Source organism: Bubalus kerabau, unplaced genomic scaffold (assembly GCF_029407905.1).
Source record: "Bubalus kerabau isolate K-KA32 ecotype Philippines breed swamp buffalo unplaced genomic scaffold, PCC_UOA_SB_1v2 scaffold_78, whole genome shotgun sequence".
Lineage (NCBI taxonomy): Eukaryota > Metazoa > Chordata > Mammalia > Artiodactyla > Bovidae > Bubalus > Bubalus kerabau.
This window is the reverse complement of record NW_026577932.1, coordinates 10,161-27,623: the sequence shown is the minus strand read 5'-3', so window position 1 is coordinate 27,623 and position 17,463 is coordinate 10,161. Positions and strand designations below refer to the sequence as shown.

Sequence of the window (17,463 nt, the reverse complement as noted above, 5' to 3'; positions counted from 1 at the left end):
AGGTTCATGACATTGTAGAGAAAGCAGTGATCAAGACCATCCCCAAGAAAAAGAAATGCAAAAAAGCAAAATGGTTGTCTGATCAGGCTTTACAAACAGCTGAGAAAAGAAGAGAAGCAAAAGGCAAAGGAGAAAATGAAAGTTATAACCACTTAAATGCAGAGTTCTGAAGAGTAGCAGAGAGATAAGAAGATAAGCCTTCCTCAGCGATCAAAGCAAACAAATAGAGGAAAAAATAGAATAGGAAAGACTGGAGATTTCTTCAAGAAAATTAGAGATACCAAGGGAACATTTCTCACAAAGATGAGCACAATAAAGGACAGAAATGGAATGGACCAAACAGAAGCAGAAGATATTAAGAAGAGGTGGCAAGAATACACAGAAGAACTGTACAAAAAAGATCTTCACGACCCAGATAACCACGATGGTGTGATAACTCACCTAGAGCCAGACATCCTGGAATGCGAAGTCAAGTGGGCCTTAGGAAACATCACTACGAACAAAGCTAGTGGAGGTGTTGGAATTTCAGTTGAGCTATTTCAAATCCTAAAAGATGATCCTGTGAAAGTGCTGCACTCTATATGCCAGCAAATCTGGAAATCTCAGCAGTGGCCACAGGACTGGAAAAGCTCAGTTTTCATTCCCATCCCAAAGAAAGGCAATGCCAAAGAATCCTCAAACTATTGCACAATTGCACTCATCCCACACACTAGCAAAGTAATGCTCAAAATTCTCCAAGCCTGGTTTCAACAATATGTGAACCGTGAACTTCCAGATGTTCAAGCTGGATTTAGAAAAAGCAGAGGAACCAGAGATCAAATTGCCAACATCCACTGGATCATCAAAAAAGCAAGAGAGTTTCAGAAAAACATCTACTTTGCTTTATTGACTATGCCAAAGACTTTGACTGTGTGGATCACAACAAACTGGAAAATTCTGAAAGAGATGGGAATACCAGACCACCTGACCTGCCTCCTGAGAAATCTGCATGCAGGTCAAGAAGCAACAGTAGGAACTGAACATGGAACAACAGACTGGTTCCAAATTAGGAAAGGAGCACATCAAGGCTGTATATTGTCACCTTGCTTATTTAACTTATATGCAGAGTTCAGTTCAGCTCAGTCATTCAGTCATGTCCGACTCTTTGTTATCCCATGGACTGCAGCATGCCAGGCCTCCCTGTCCATCACCAGTTTTCAGAGTTTACACAAACTCATGTCCATTGAGTCAGTGATGCTCTCCAACCATCTCAACTTCTGCCATCCCCTTCTCCTCCTGTCTTCAATCTTTCCGACATCAAGGTCCTTTCAAATGAGTCAGTTCTTCACATCAGGTGGCCAAAGTATTCTACATCTCATGAAATGCTGGGCTGGATGAAGCACAAGCTGGAATCAAGATTGCTCGCAGAAATATCAATAGCCTCAGATATGCAGATGACATCACCCTTATGGCAGAAAGCAAAGAAGAACCAAAGAGCCTCTTGATGAAGGTGAAAGAGGAGAGTGAAAAAGTTGGCTTAAAGCTCAACATTCCAAAAACTAAGATCATGGCATTTGGTCCCACCACTTTGTGGCAAGTAGATGGGGAAACGATGGAAACAGTGAGAGACTTAATTTTCTTGGGATCCAAAATCACTGAAGATGTTGACTGCAGCCATGAAATTAAAATACACTTGCTCCTTGGAAGAAAAGCTATGACCAACCTAGACAGCATATTAAAAAGCAGAGAAATTACTTTGCCAATAATGGTCCATATAGTCAAAGCTATGGCTTTTCCAGTAGTCATGTATGGATGTGAGAGTTGGACTATAAAGAAAGCTGAGCACTGAAGAATTGATGGTTTTGGACTGTGGTGTTGGAGAAGACTCTTGAGAGTCCCTTGGACTGCAAGGAGATCAAACCAGTGCATCCTAAAAGAAATCAGTCCTGAATATTCACTGGAAAGACTGATTCTGAAGTCAAAAGTGACGCAAAGAACTGACTCATTGGAAAAGAACCTGATGCTGGGGAAGATTGAAGGCGGGAGGAGAAGTGGATGACAGAGGATGAGATGGTTGGATGGCATTACCGATGGGATGGAAATAAGTTCGAGTAAGCTCCGGGAGTTGGTGATGGACAGGGAGGCATGGCATGCTGCAGACCATGGGGTTGCAAAGAGTCAGACACGACTGAGTCACTGAACTGAACTGACCTGAACTAATGAGAACTATCTGTGTATCACAGGGAACTGTCCTCGGTGCTCTGTGGTGATCTAAATGGGAAAGAAATTACAAAAAGGATATATATACCACCCACACACATATGCACAGCTGATTTACTTTGCTGTACAGCAGGAAGTAATACAACATTGTAAAGCAACTACATGTGTACATACTGTAGGCTCCATTTATAGGAAGTTTGAGATGAGGCAAAATTAATGTATACTGATAGAACAGGTTGTGCATGGGAGAAGGGATATGTGAGGAAGGGGCCCAAAGAGATTGTCTAGGATGATGGGAAAAAAAATATTGCCGAGAACATCATATATTATAATCTTGGTGAAATTGCATAAATATTTCTGCAATGCAAATTCCAAACAGGGTCTTGCTAAGTGGCTCCATGCATTGATAAGTTTACTAGATATTGTCAACTTGTCCTTCAGAAATTTGCATCATTTTATGCTTTCACAATTCTGCATGAGCACTGATTTTCTAATCCCTCATCCTCAAAGTGGAGGAAACATTTGGTATCATTCAAAGCTTTCACTGAACTTTTGGGGATGTGCTTGATGAGAAATCATATTCCATTATTGTTTTGGTTTGCATTTCTTTTATTACCAATTAGGTTCAACACTTCCTCCTGTTTTTTGGTAGTTTTTCTTTTTTTCTTCTGAGTAATTTGTGTATCTTTGTACCCTTTGTTTATTTCATGTTTGTTTTCTATTGAGTTTTTCATCTTATTTTCTTATTTTAACTTTTGAACTCTTCATAAATTAGGTAAATGCGTTCTTTGTCAGCTACCTTCCAAATATTTTTCAATTGTCACTTTATAATTCCTTGTTTATTAATTATTTAGGCACGCAGAAATTTTACTACAAAGAAAGGTATGTAAATTTTCCCTTTTTAGCTTCTGGACAAAGGACATGGTAAAATAGGAAATTTAAATAACTGAGAAGTTGTTCAGGAGGCTAGAAGGTGAGGTTAAAAGAACTGGGGGGCGCAATTCTCTATGAGTGCAACTGTATGCCTTTTCACGTGAACTTTACAATTAGCTATTTACTTTACCCTGAAATACACACACACACACACACACACACACACACACATATATATATATATATATAGAGAGAGAGAGAATGAAGTGGAGGCGGGTGGCGCCATGATGGGTCAAGATGAAACCAGGACGGGTGGGGCTGCACCTGGGACTCCAAACAGATGAGTCAGCCATAGGCTTGGTCAGCCCTGTGAAGCCAACAGGGACACCTCTCTAGAGCTGTGATTGGGGGACTCCGGGAGCCCCAGCACGTGCTCAAAGCCAAGGTCACAAGGAGCTGCACAAGCAGGGCGATGATGCTGCCAGTAAGCCTGTCTCCCTTGGGCCAGAGGGAAGGTGATGCTTCTTTCATTATGGACAATGTACTCTGTGGATATTGGGAACAGAACTTGGTCAGTGCACGGAGTGTGAAAAAGTAAGCAAAAACCACGATTACTTTGACCACAGTTCATATTTTAGCCTATTTCTTCCCCATCATTTTTCAACTCACATTTTTAAAGTTAGAATTACACTTCATGTGCATTTTGCTTTCCATTGTTCTTTGCTCTGTACTTTCCCAAACATTTTATCATAAAAATTTCCAAACATTCAAAAAGGGGAAAATTTTTTTCTAACTAATACACAAAGATTTCCCACTTAGATTTCACTGCAACTATTTTGCAATACTTCCTTTGTCACATATCTGTCCATTTGTCCATCCTTCTATCCATCCATCAATCGATCTTATTCCCTGGTACATTTTGTGGTAAATTGCAGATATCAGTATGTATCTCCTTAGGTATTTTAGGTAGCCTACCATTAAGTAGTGAACTGTATTTGTTTACAGCAGTTTTCTTTGAAAGATAAAGTTTACATACAATAAATTATACCAATCTTTTTTTCTAAGTCATGTTATTTTTTAGTTGAAGTATAGTTGATTTACAATGTTGTGTGATTTTCTGCTTTACAGCAAAGTGATTCAGTTATACACATATATATGTATATACTTTGTGTGTGTGTGTATCCATATACAGATTCATTTATTTAATCTTTTTTTTTTTTTTTTTTTTTTTTTGGCTACACTGTGCAGCATGTGAGATTAACTTCCTGACCAGCTATTGAACCTGCATCCCCTGCAGTGGAAGTGTGGAGTCTTAACCACTGGACCACCAGGGAACTCCCATATATATTCTTTTCCATTATGATTTATCATCAGATACTGAATATAGTTGTCTATGCTCTACAGTAGGAACTAGTCTATCCACTCCATATACTCTAGTTTATAGCTCTTAACCCCAATCTCTTACTCCATTCCTCCCCCAGTGCTCTCTGCCTTCCTTGGAAGCCATAAGTCTGTTCTCTATGTCCATAAATGAGTTTCTTTGTCATATATATGTTCATTTGTGTCATATCTTCAATGGTGTCCATCTTTCTCCATCTGACTCACTTCACTTAGTATGATCATCTCTCAGTCTATTCATCTTGCCTCAAATGGCCTTATTGTTGTAGTTGTACAGATTCTTATATCCTTTAAACCATACATAGAGGTATTCATCTGTGGTTATTTTCATGTATATATTATTAAAAGTGTTTAGTATACCACTCTTGGCATAGTACATCCATTTTGAGGTTGTATTAGGATTTTACATGTATACGTTAGTCAGTTCAGCTCAGTCACTAAGTCGTGTCTGACTCTTTGCCACCCCAAGGGCTGTAGCACACCAGGCTTCTCCATCCATCACCAACTACTGGAACCTTCTCAACTCGGGTCCATTGAGTCGATGACGCCATCCAATCATCTCACCCTCTGTCATCCTCTTCTCCTCTGCCTTCAATCTTTCCCAGAAGACTGAAGCAAAGATGGGGGCTATTTGAATTGGGCAGTTTGGGGACACCCAGACAGCAGAGCCCTGTGGCTTCTTGGTTCTCTAAAGGAAGATGTTAATAAAAGCAGGAAGATGGAAAAAGGAGCAAAGCTTTGAGCATCAAAGACAGGACCACAGACAGATGAACCAGGGGAAAATGGGGAGGGTGAGAGGACAACAGCCGGTTTCTCACCATGCAAATTGACAAAAGTTCAATGAAAGCATTGAGTGATACAAAATGTTTCCACCAAATTGAGGATGAGTGGTTGGAAAATGAGTGCTCATGCAGTTTTCTGAAAGCATAAAGTGATGCAACTTTCTGAAGGACAAGTTGACACTATCTAGTAAATTTATAAATGCATGGAGTCAATTAGCAAGACCTTGTTTGGAATTTGCATTGCAGAAGAATTTATGCAATTTCACCAATATTGTCTATATGATGTTCACTGCAATAGCTTTTTCCCATCAGCCTAGAAAATCTCTTGGGCTCCTAACCCACACTACCCTTCCCCCATGTAACCCCTGTTCTCAGTTCTCTCAGTAAAGATTAGTTTTGCCTCATTTAGAACTTTCTATAAATGGAGCCTAGAGTATGTACACATGTAGTTGCTTTACAATGTTGTGTTACTTCCTACTGTACAGCAAAGTATTTCAGTTGTGCATAAGTTTCCTTCTCATTTAGGTCACCAAGGAGCATTGAACATTGTTGCCCATGCTAAACAGATAGTTTTCATTAGATATCAAGGCAGTTTTCATTAGTTATCAACTCAGTATTCTCCAGAATATACAAACAGCACATGTAGCCCAGTATACCCACCCCCCCCCAAAAAAAAAAAAACCAAAACCTCAATGTACTCCTTATTGCCAAATTCAGACTGAAATTGAAGAAAGTGGAGAAAACCACTTCAGGTATGACCTAAATCAAATCCCTTATGACTATACAGTGCAAGTGAGAAATAGATTTAACAGACTAGATATGATAGACAGAATGCCTAATGAACTATGGATGGAGGTTCGTGACATTGTACAGGAGACAGGAATCAAGACCATCTCCAAGAAAAAGAATTGCAAAAAAGCAAAATGGCTGTCTGAGGAGGCCTTACAAATAGCTGTGAAATGAAGGGAAGTGAAAAGCAAAGGAGAAAAGGAAAGATATACCCATTTGAATGCAGAGTTCCAAAGAATAGCAAGGAGAGATAACAAAGCCTTCCTCAGTGCTCAATGCAAAGAAATAGAGGAAAACAATACAGTGGGAAAGACTAGAGATCTCTTCAAGAAAATTATATACCAAGGGAACATTTCATGAAAAATTGGGCTCAATAAAGGACAGAAATGGTATGGACCTAACAGAAGCAGAAGATATTAAGAAGAGATGGCAAGAATACACAGAAGAACTGTACAAAAAAGATCTTCACGACCCAGATAATCACAATGGTGTGATCACTGACCTAGAGCCAGACATCCTGGAATGTGAAGTCAAGTGGGCCTTAGCAAGCATCAGTATGAACAAAGCTAGTGGAGGTGATGGAATCCCAGTTGAGCTATTCCAATCCTGAAAGACGATGCTGTGAAAGTGCTGCACTCCATATGCCAGCAAATTTGGAAAACTCAGCAGTGGCCACAGGACTGGAAAAGTTCAGTTTTCATTTCAATCCCAAAGAAAGGCAATACCAAAAAATGTCCTAACTACTGCACAATTGCACTCATCTCACACACTAGTAAAGTGATGCTTAAAATTCTCCAAGCCAGGCTTCAGCAATACGTGAACGTGCACTTCCAGATGTTCAAGCTGGATTTAGAAAAGGCAGAGGAACCAGAGATCAAATTGCCAACATCTGCTGGATCATGGAAAAAGCAAGAGAGTTCCAGAAAAACATCTATTTCTGCTTTATTGACTATGCCAAGGCCTTTGACTGTGTGGATCACAATAAACTGTGGAAACTTCTTCAAGAGATGGGAATAACAGACCACCTGACCTGCCTCTTGAGAAACCTGTATGCAAGTCAGGAAGCAACAGTTAGAACTGGACATGAACAACAGATTGGTTCCAAGTAGGAAAAGGAGTACATCAAGGCTGTATATTGTCACCCTGCTTACTTATATGCAGAGTACATCATGAGAAATGCTGGGCTGGATGAAGCACAAGCTGGAATCAAGATTGCCAGGAGAAATATCAATAACCTCAGATATTCAGATGACACCACCCTAATGGCAGAAAGTGAAGAAGAACTAAAGAGCCTCTTGATGAAAGTGAAAGAGGAGAGTGAAAAGGTTGGCTTAAAGCTCAATATTCAGAAAACTAGGATCTTGGCATCCGGTCTCATCACTTCATGGGAAATAGATGGGGAAACAGTGGAAACAGTGACTGACTTTATTTATCTGGGCTCCAAAATCACTGCAGATGGTGATTGCAGTCCTGAAAGTAAAAGACGCTTACTCCTTGGAAGGAAAGTTGTGACCAACCTAGATAGCATATTAAAAAACAGAGACATTACTTTGCCAACAAGTGTCCATCTAGTCAAGGCTATGGTTTTACCAGTGGTCATGTATGGATGTGAGAGTTGGACTATAAAGAAAGCTGAGCACAGAAGAATTGATGGTTTTGAACTGCAGTGTTGAAGAAGACTCTTGCGAGTCCCTTGGACAGCAAGGAGATCCACCAAGTCCATCCTAAAAGAGACCAGTCCTGGGTGTTCATTGGAAGGACTGATGCTGAAGCTGAAACTCCAGTACTTTGGCCACCTCAGCAAAGAGCTGACTCATTTGAAAAGACCCTCATGCTGGAAAAGATTGAGAGCAGGAGGAGAAGGTGACGACAGAGGATGAGATGGTTGGATGGCATCACCGACTCAATGGACATTGGTTTGTGTGGACTCTGGTAGTTTGTTATGGACAGTGAGGCCTGGCATGCTGTGGTTCATGGGGTCGCAAAGAGTCAGACACGACTGAGCGACTGAACTGAACTCAACTGAATAAATGGGCAGATCTAAATAGACATTTTTCCAAAGAAGGCATACAGATAGCCAACAAACATTTGAAAAGATGCTCAACATCACAAGTTATTAGAGAAATGCAATTCAAAACTACAATGAGGTATTGCTTCACACCAGTCCAAATAGCCATCATCAAAAACTCTACAAACAATAATTTGGAGAGGGTGTGGAGAAAAGGGAACCCTCTTGCACTGTCGGTGGGCATGTAAATTAGTACCACCACTATGTTGAACTGTATGGCACCTTCTTAAAAAACTAAAAATATAATCACCATATGACCTAACCCTGGGCATTTTCCTGGAGAAAACCTTAATTCAAAAAGATGCATGCACCCCAATGTTCATTGCAGCACTATTTACCGTAGCCACGACATGCAACATTATTTAATCATAGCAAAAGTTAAAAAACAAACAAACAAAACAAAACAAAAACCTTGAAGTAAACAGTCTCTAAACAAGGGGTCAAATTACTAGGTATTTGTAAAAGTAGAGGCTTAAAGATAAGTAAACAAATCAATAAGCACCTATCAGAACCATGTTCTATGTTAGCATTCAAAGAGCAGAAAAGCTGATTTTATACTGAAAGAATTAGGGCACCCTCAAATTTTTTTCTCCCCATGCCAGGAACTCAGAGTTTTGGGTCAATGGTAAATGAGATCATGGGTGATTTTTTTCTTTCTTTGTATTTGTGTATCAACTTTACGTTTTCTTATGAGCATGTATTAATTCTTTCTTTCTTTTATTTTTTTACTTTACAATATTGTATTGGTTTTGCCATACATCAACATGAATCTGCCACGGGTGTACACGTGTTCCCCATCCTGATCCCCCCTCCCACCTCCGTCCCCATACCATCCCTCTGGGTCATCCCAATACACCAGCCCCAAGCTTCCTGTATCCTGCATTGAACCTGGACTGGCGATTCGTTTCTTATATGATATTATACATGTTTTAATGCCATTCTCCCAAATCATCCCTCCTCCTCCCTCTCCCACAGAGTCCAAAAGACTGATGTATACATCTGTGTCTCTTTTGCTGTCTCACATACATTATGGGTTGTCATTACCATCTTTCTAAATTCCATATATATGCTTTAGTATACTGTATTGGTCTTTTTCTTTCTGGCTTACTTCACTCTGTATAATCGGCTCCAATTTCATCCACCTCATTAGAACTGATTCAAATGTATTCTTTTTAATGGCTGAGTAACACTCCATTGTGTATATGTACCACAGCTTTCTTATCCATTCATCTGCTGATGGACATCTAGGTTGTTTCCATGTCCTGGCTATTATAAACAGTGCTACGATGAACATTGGGGTACACATGTCTCTTTCAATTCTGGTTTCCTCGGTGTGTATGCCCAGCAATGGGATTGTTGGGTCGTATGGCAGTTCTATTTCCAGTTTTTTAAGGACTCTCCACACTGTTCTCCATAGTGGCTGTACTAGTTTGCATTCCCACCAACAGTGTAAGAGGGTTCCCTTTTCTTCACATCCTCTCCAGCATTTATTGCTTGTGGACTTTTGGATCGCAGCCATTCTGACTGGCGTGAAATGGTACCTCATTGTGGTTTTGATTTGTATTTCTCTGATAATGAGTGATGTTGAGCATCTTTTCATGTGTTTGTTAGCCATCTGTATGTCTTCTTTGGAGAAATATCTAGTTCTTTGGCCCATTTTTTGATTGGGTCATTTATTTTTCTGGAATTGAGCTGCAGGAGTTGCTTGTATATTTTTGAGATTAGTTGTTTATCAGTTGCTTCATTTGCTATTATTTTCTCCCATTCTGAAGGCTATCTTTTCACCTTGCTTATAGTTTCTTTTGTTAAAAATATGGAGTGTTTCACAAATTTGCATGTCATCCTTGCGCAGGGGCCATGCTAATCTTCTCTGTATCGTTCCAATTTTAGTATATGTGCTGCCGAAGCGAGCACTGTATTAATTCTTAATAAAGTTATACCGTATCTTTTTCAACATGTAGAGAATACATCTGGATTTTTATAAATTCCATTCATAAGCATTCTTCTATTTCTCCTCGAGAGGGCAGCATAAGCACAGTATATATTTATTCATACGCAGATTACATTTGGATTTTATGAATTCCACTTATAAGCATTCTTCTATTTCTCCACGAGAGGGCAGCAAAAGTACAGTAAATATTAATTCATACCCACACATTTTGGCAACCTGATGTAAAGAACTGACTCATTGGAAAAGTCTCTGATGCTGGGAAAGATTGAAGGTGGGGGGAGAAGGGCACAACAGAGGATGAGATGGTTAGATGGCATCACAGACTCGATGGACATGAGTTTGAGTAGGTGCCAGGAGTTGCTGATGGACAGAGAAGCCTGGCATGCTATAGTCCATGGGGTCGCAAAGAGTCAGACACAACTGACTAACTGAACTGAACTGACTGGCATATGCATATAAAATCCTAAGACAGACTCAAAATGGACATACTATCCCAAGAGTTGTGTACAACATACGTTTTAATAATATAACTGGGAAAATAACCACAGATGAATAATTTTATATATAGTTAAAAGTATACAAGAATCTGTACATCTACAACAATAAAGCCATTTGAGGCAACATGCATGGACCGAGAAATGATGATACTAAGTGAAGTGAGGCACACAGAGAAAGACAAATACCAAATGATATCACTTAAATGTGGAATCTAAAATATGGTACAAATGAACATGGGTATGAAACAGAAATATACTCATGGACATAGAGAACAGACTTGTGGCTTCCAAGGCAGAGAGAATTGGGGGAGCAATGGAGTAGGAGATTGGGGTTAAGAGATACAAACTAAAGTATATGGAATGGATGGACAAGTTCCTGCTGTAGAGCACAGAGATCTATATTCAGTATCCTAATATAAATCATAATGGAGAAAATATACACAGACTTCTCTGGCAGACCATTGGTCAAGACTCCACACTTTCACTGCAGGGGATGCAGGTTCAGTCCCTGGTCAGGAGACAAATCCCACATGCTGGACAGTGTAGCCAAAAACAAAACAAAACAAAAAAAAAGATTAAATAAAATAATGTGTAAATACATACACACATACACAATGTATATGTACACATACATGTGTATAATAGAAACACTTTGCTGTAAAGCGGAAATTAACAGAACATTGGAAAGCAGCTGTGCTTCACTTAAAAAGTATCATCACTGGGAAAAAAAAAGATTGGTATGTTTCATTGTACGTAAAGTTTATATCCAAAGAAAACTGCTATAAAAAAAACATGGCTCACTACTTAATGGCAGGCTTGCAGAAATACCTAAGGAGATGCATACTGATGTCTGCAATTTACCACAAAATGCACCAAGGAAAAAGATTGATGATTGGATAGAGGGATGGGAAAATGGATAGATAGATGACAAAGGAAGTATTGTAAAATGGTTACAAAAGAAGACCCCTATATATGCTGTCTACAAGAGACCCACCTCAAACTAAGGGGCACATACAGACTGAAAGTGAAGGGTTGGAAAAAGGTATTTCATGCAAATAGAGAGAAGAAGAAAGCAGGAGTATTAATACTCATATGAGATAAAATAGACTTTGAAATAAAGGCTGTGAAAAGAGACAAAGAAGGACACTACATAATGATCAAAGGATCAATCCAAGAAGAAGATATAATATTTATAAATATATATGCATTCAACACAGGAAAACCTCAATACATAAGGCAAATGCTAACAAGTATGAAAGGGGAAATTAACAGTAACACAATAATAGTGTGAGACTTTAATACCTCACTGACACCTATGGATAGATCAACCAAACAGAAAATTAGCCAGGAAACACAAACTTTAAATGATACAATGGGGTAGTTAGACCTAATCGATATCTATAGGACATTTCAATTTCACCTTTTCTTCAAGAGCACAGAGAACATTCTCCAGGATAGATAACATCCTGGGCGATAAATCTAGCCTTGGTAAATTCAAAAAAATCGAAATCTTTCAAGCATCTTTTCTGATCACAATGCAGTAAGATTAGTTTTCATTCCAATCTCAAAGAAAGGCAATGCTAAAGAATGCTCAAACTACCACACAATTGCACTCATCTCACACGCTAGTAAAGTAATGCTCAAAATTCTCCAAGCCAGGCTTCAGCAATACGTGAACCATGAATTTCCAGATGTTCATGCTTGTTTTAGAAAACGCAGAGGAACCAGAGATCAAATTGCCAACATCCGCTGGATCATCAAAAAAGCAAGAGAGTTCCAGAAAAACATCTATTTTTGCTTTATTGACTATGACAAAGCGTTTGACTGTGTGGATAAACAAACTGTGGAAAATTCTTCAAGAGATGGGAATACCAGACCACCTGACCTGCCTCTTGAGAAACCTATAAGCTGGTCAGGAAGCAACAGTTAGAACTGGACATGGAACAACAGACTGGTTCCAAATAGGAAAAGGAGTACGTCAAGGCTGTATATTGTCACCCTCCTTATTTAACTTATATGCAGAGTACACCATGAGAAACACTGGGCTGGAAGAAGCACAAGCTGGAATCAAGATTTCCAGGAGAAGTATCAGTAACCTCAGATATGCAGATGACACCAGCCTTATGGCAGAAAGTGAAGAGGAACTAGAAAGCCTCTTTACGAAAGTGAAAGTGGAGAGTGAAAAAGTTGGCTTAAAGCTCAACATTAAGAAAACTAAGATCATGACATCTGGTCCCATCTCTTCATGGGCAATAGATGGATAAACAGTGGAAACAGTGTCAGACTTTATTTTTTGGAGCTCCAAAATCACTGCAGATGGTGACTGCAGCCATGAAATTAAAAGACGCTTACTCCTTGGAAGGAAAGTTATGACCAACCTAGATTACATATTAAAAAGCAGAGGCATTACTTTGCCAACAAAGTTCAGTCTAGTCAAGGCTATGGTTTTTCCAGTGGTCATGTATGGATGTGAGAGTTGGATTATAAAGAAAGCTGAGCACTGAAGAATTGATGGTTTTGAACTGTGGTGTTGGAGAAGACTCTTGAGAGTCCCGTGGACTGCAAGGAGATCCAACGAGTACATCCTTTAGGAGTCAGTCCTGGATTTTCATTGGAAGCACTGATGCTGAGGGTGAAACTCCAATACTTTGGCCAACTCATTAGAAGTGTTGACTCATTGGAAAAGACCCTGATGCTGGGAGGGATTGAGGGCAGGAGGAGAAGGGGACAACAGAGGATGATGTGGCTGGATGGCATCACTGACTCGATGCACATGAGTTTGGGTGAATTCTGGGTGTTGGCGATGGACAGGGAGGCCTGGCGTGCTGCGATTCATGGGGTCGCAAAGAGTCAGACATGACTGAGCAACTGAACTGAACTGAATAGGAAAAAAAGATTAAAAATAGAAACATATGGAGTCTAAACAATATGCTTCTGAATAACCAAGAAATCACAAAAGAAATCAAAAGAAACCAAAATATGCATAGAAACGAATGAAAATGAAAACATGACAACCCAAAACCTATGGCATTCAGTAAAATCAGTGCTTAGGGGAAGGTTTATAGCAATACAAGCTTACATCAAGAAATAAGAGAAAAATCAAATAAATGACATAACTTTATACTTAAAGCAACTAGAAAAAGAAGAAATTAAGTACCCCTGGGTTAGTAGAAGGAAAGAAATCATGAAAATTAGTGCAGAAAAAAAAAAAAAAAAAAAAGGGACTATAGCAAAAATCAACAAAACTAAAAGCTGGTTCTTTCAGAAGATAAATAAAACAGACAAACCATTAGCCAGATTCATCAAGAAAAAAAGGGAGAAGAATCAAATCAACAAAGTTAGAAATGAAAAGGGAGAAATAACAACAGACAACTCAGAAATACAAAGGATCACAAGAGACTACTATCAGCAGCTATATGACAACAAAATGGACAACTTGGAGGAAATGGACAAACACTCAGAAAAGTACAACCTTCCAAAACTGAACCAGGAAGAAACAGAAAATCTTAACAGATCCATCAGAAGCACAGAAATCAAAACTGTAATAAAAAATCTCCCAGCAAACAAAAGCCCAGGACCAGATGGCTTCACAGGTGAATTCTACCAAAAATTGAGAGAAGAGCTAACACCTATCCTACTCACACTCTTCCAGAAAATTTCAGAGGAGGGCAAACTTCCAAACTCATAATATGAGGCCTTTGTCACCATAATTCCCAAACCAAAGATGCTATAGAAAAAGAAAACTATAGGCCAATATCACTGATGAATCTAGATGAAATATCTTCAACAAAATTCTAGCAAACAGAATCCAACAACATATTAAAAAGATCAGACATCATGACCAAGTGGGCTTTATCCCAGGGATGCAAGGATTCTTCAATATTTGCAAATCAATGAATGTAATACACCACATTAACAAATGGAAAAATAAACCCCATATGATTATCTCCATAGATTCAGAGAAAGCCTTTGACATAAGTAAACATCCTTTTATGTTAAAAGCCCTCCAGAAAGAAGACATAGAAGGAACATACCTCAACATAATAAAAGCCATATATGATAAACCCACAGCAAACATTATCCTCAATGGCGAAAATTTGAAAGCATTTCCCCTAAAGTCAGGAAGAAGACAAGGGTGCCCACTGTCTCCAATACTACTCAACATAATTTTGGAAGTTTAGCCATAGCAATCAGAGAAGAAAAATAAATTAAACGGAATCTAGATTGGAAAAGAAGAAGTAAAACTATCACTGTTTGCAGATGACATGATCCTCTACAAAGAAAACCCAAAGACCCCACCAGAAAATAATTAAAGCTAATCTTTAGCATATTACAAAGTAGAGACATTACTTTGCCAACAAAGGCCCGTCTAGTCAAGGCTGTGGTTTTTCCAGTAGTCATGTATGGATGTGAGAGTTGGACTGTGAAGAAAGCTGAGCACCGAAGAATTGATGCTTTTGAACTGTGGTGTTGGAGAAGACTCTTGAGAGTCCCATGGACTGCAAGGAGATCCAACCAGTCCATTCTAAAGGAGGTCAGTCCTGGGTGTTCTTTGGAAGGAATGATGCTAAAGCTGAAACTCCAGTACTTTGGCCACCTCATGCGAAGAGTTGACTCATTGGAAAAGACTCTGATGCTGGGAGGGATTGGGGGAAGGAGGAAAAGGGGATGACAGAGGATGAGATGGCTGGATGGCATCATCGACTCGATGGACGTGAGTTTGTGTGAATTCCGGGAATTGGTGATGGACAGGGAGGCCTGGCGTGCTGCGATTCATGGGGTTGCAAAGAGTTGGACATGACTGAGCCACTGAACTGAACCGAATCTATGAATATAGTAAATCTGCAGGATATAAAATTAACACACAGAAATCCCTTGCATTCCTATACACTAACACAGAGAAAACAGAAAGAGAAATCAAGGACACAATCTCTTTCACCATTGCAATGAAAAAAATAAAATATTTAATAATAAATCTACTTAAGGAAACAAAAGACCTATATATAGAAAACTTTAAAACACTGATAAAAGAAATCAAAGATGACACAAATTTCTGGAGAAATATACCATGTTTACAGACCTGAAGAATCAATGTAGTGAAAATGAGTGTACTACCCAAAGCAATTTATAGATTCAATGCCACCCCTATGAAGCTACCAACGGTATTTTTCAGAGAACTAGAGCAAATAATTTCACAATGTGTATGGAAATACAAAAAACCTCGACTGGCCAAAGCAATCTGGGAAAGAAGATGGAACTGGAGGAATCAACCTGCTTGACTTCAGACTAAACTACAAAGCTACAGCCATCAAGACAATATGGTATTGGCACAAAGACAGAAATATAGATCAATGGAACAAAATACAAAGCCCAGAGATAAATCCACCCACCAATGGACACCTTATCTTTGACAAAGGATGCAAGAATATACAGTGCAGAAAAGACAATCCCTTTAACAAGTGGTGCTGGGAAAACTGGCCAACCACTTATAAAAGAATGAAACTAGAGCACTTTCTAACACCATACAAAAAAATAACTCAAAATTGATTACAGATCCAAATGTAGGACTAGAAACTACAAAATTCCTAGAGGAAATCATAGGCAAAACACTCTTTGATATAAATCACAGCAGGATCCTCTATGACCAGTCTCCCAGAATAATGGAAATAAAAGCAAAAATAAACAGGACGTAATTCAATGTAAAAGCTTTTGCACAACGAAGAAAACTATAAGCAGGGTGAAAAGACAGCCTTCAAAATGGGAGAAAATAATAGCAAATGAAGCAACTGACAAAGAATTAATCTAAAAAATATACAAGAAGCTCACTACCAATAAAATAAACGACCCAATCAAAAAATGGGCCAAAGAACTAAACAGACATTTCTCCAAGACGATGTACAAATAGCTATCAAATACATGAGAAGATGCTCAACATCACTCATTATCAGAGAAATTAAAATCAAAACCACAATTAGGTACCATCTCACACCGGTCAGATTGGCTGCTATCAAAAATTCTACAATCAATAAATGGAGAGGCTGCAGAGACAATGGAACCCTCTTACACTGTTGGTGGGAATGCAAACTAGTACAGCCACTATGGAGAACAGTGTGGAGATTCCTTAAAAAACTGGAAATGGAACTGGCATATGACCCAGCAATCCCACTGCTGAGCATACACACTGAGGAAACCAGAACTGAAAGAGGCATGTGTACCCCAATGTTCATGGCAGCATTGTTTACAATAGCTAGGACCTGGAAACAACTTAGATGTCCTTCAGAAGACGAATGGATGAGAAAGCCCTGGTACATATACACAATGGAATATTACTCAGCTATTAAAAAGAACAGATTTGAATCAGTACTAATCATGTGGATGAAACTGAAGCCTATTATATGGAGAGAAGAAAGTCAGAAAGAAAAACACCAATACAGTATATTAATGCATATATATGGAATTTAGAAAGATGGTAACGATAACCCTGTATGTGAGACAGCAAAAGAGACACAGATGTATAGATCAGTCTTTTGGACTCTGTGGGAGAGAGAGAGGGTGGGATGATTTGGGAGAATGGCATTGAAACATGTATAATATCATATATGAAACGAATTGCCAGTCCAGGTTCAATGCAGGATACAGGATACTTGGGGCTGGTGCACTGGGATGACCCAGAGGGATGGTACGGGGAGGGAGGTGGGAAGGGGGTTCAGGATGGGGAACACGTGTACACCCGTGGAAAATTCATGTTGATGTATGGCAAAACCAATACAATATTGTAAATAATTAGCCTCCAATTAAAATAAAGAAATTTAAATTTAAAAAAAAAAGAAAAAGAAAAAAAGAGAGAAGAATCAAATCAACAAACTTAGAAATTAAAAAAAATAGGTTACAACAGACAAAGCTGAA

The 17,463-nt window shown here is 39.0% G+C and overlaps 1 non-coding gene across 1 annotated transcript; it reads right to left on the bottom strand.

Moving 5' to 3' along the window:
* Window positions 1–9,916: 9,916 nt before the first annotated feature.
* On the bottom strand, window positions 9,917–10,023 carry LOC129641156 (U6 spliceosomal RNA). The gene has a single exon (XR_008709110.1). It is a non-coding gene; the product is annotated as a U6 spliceosomal RNA (small nuclear RNA).
* Window positions 10,024–17,463: the final 7,440 nt, after the last annotated feature.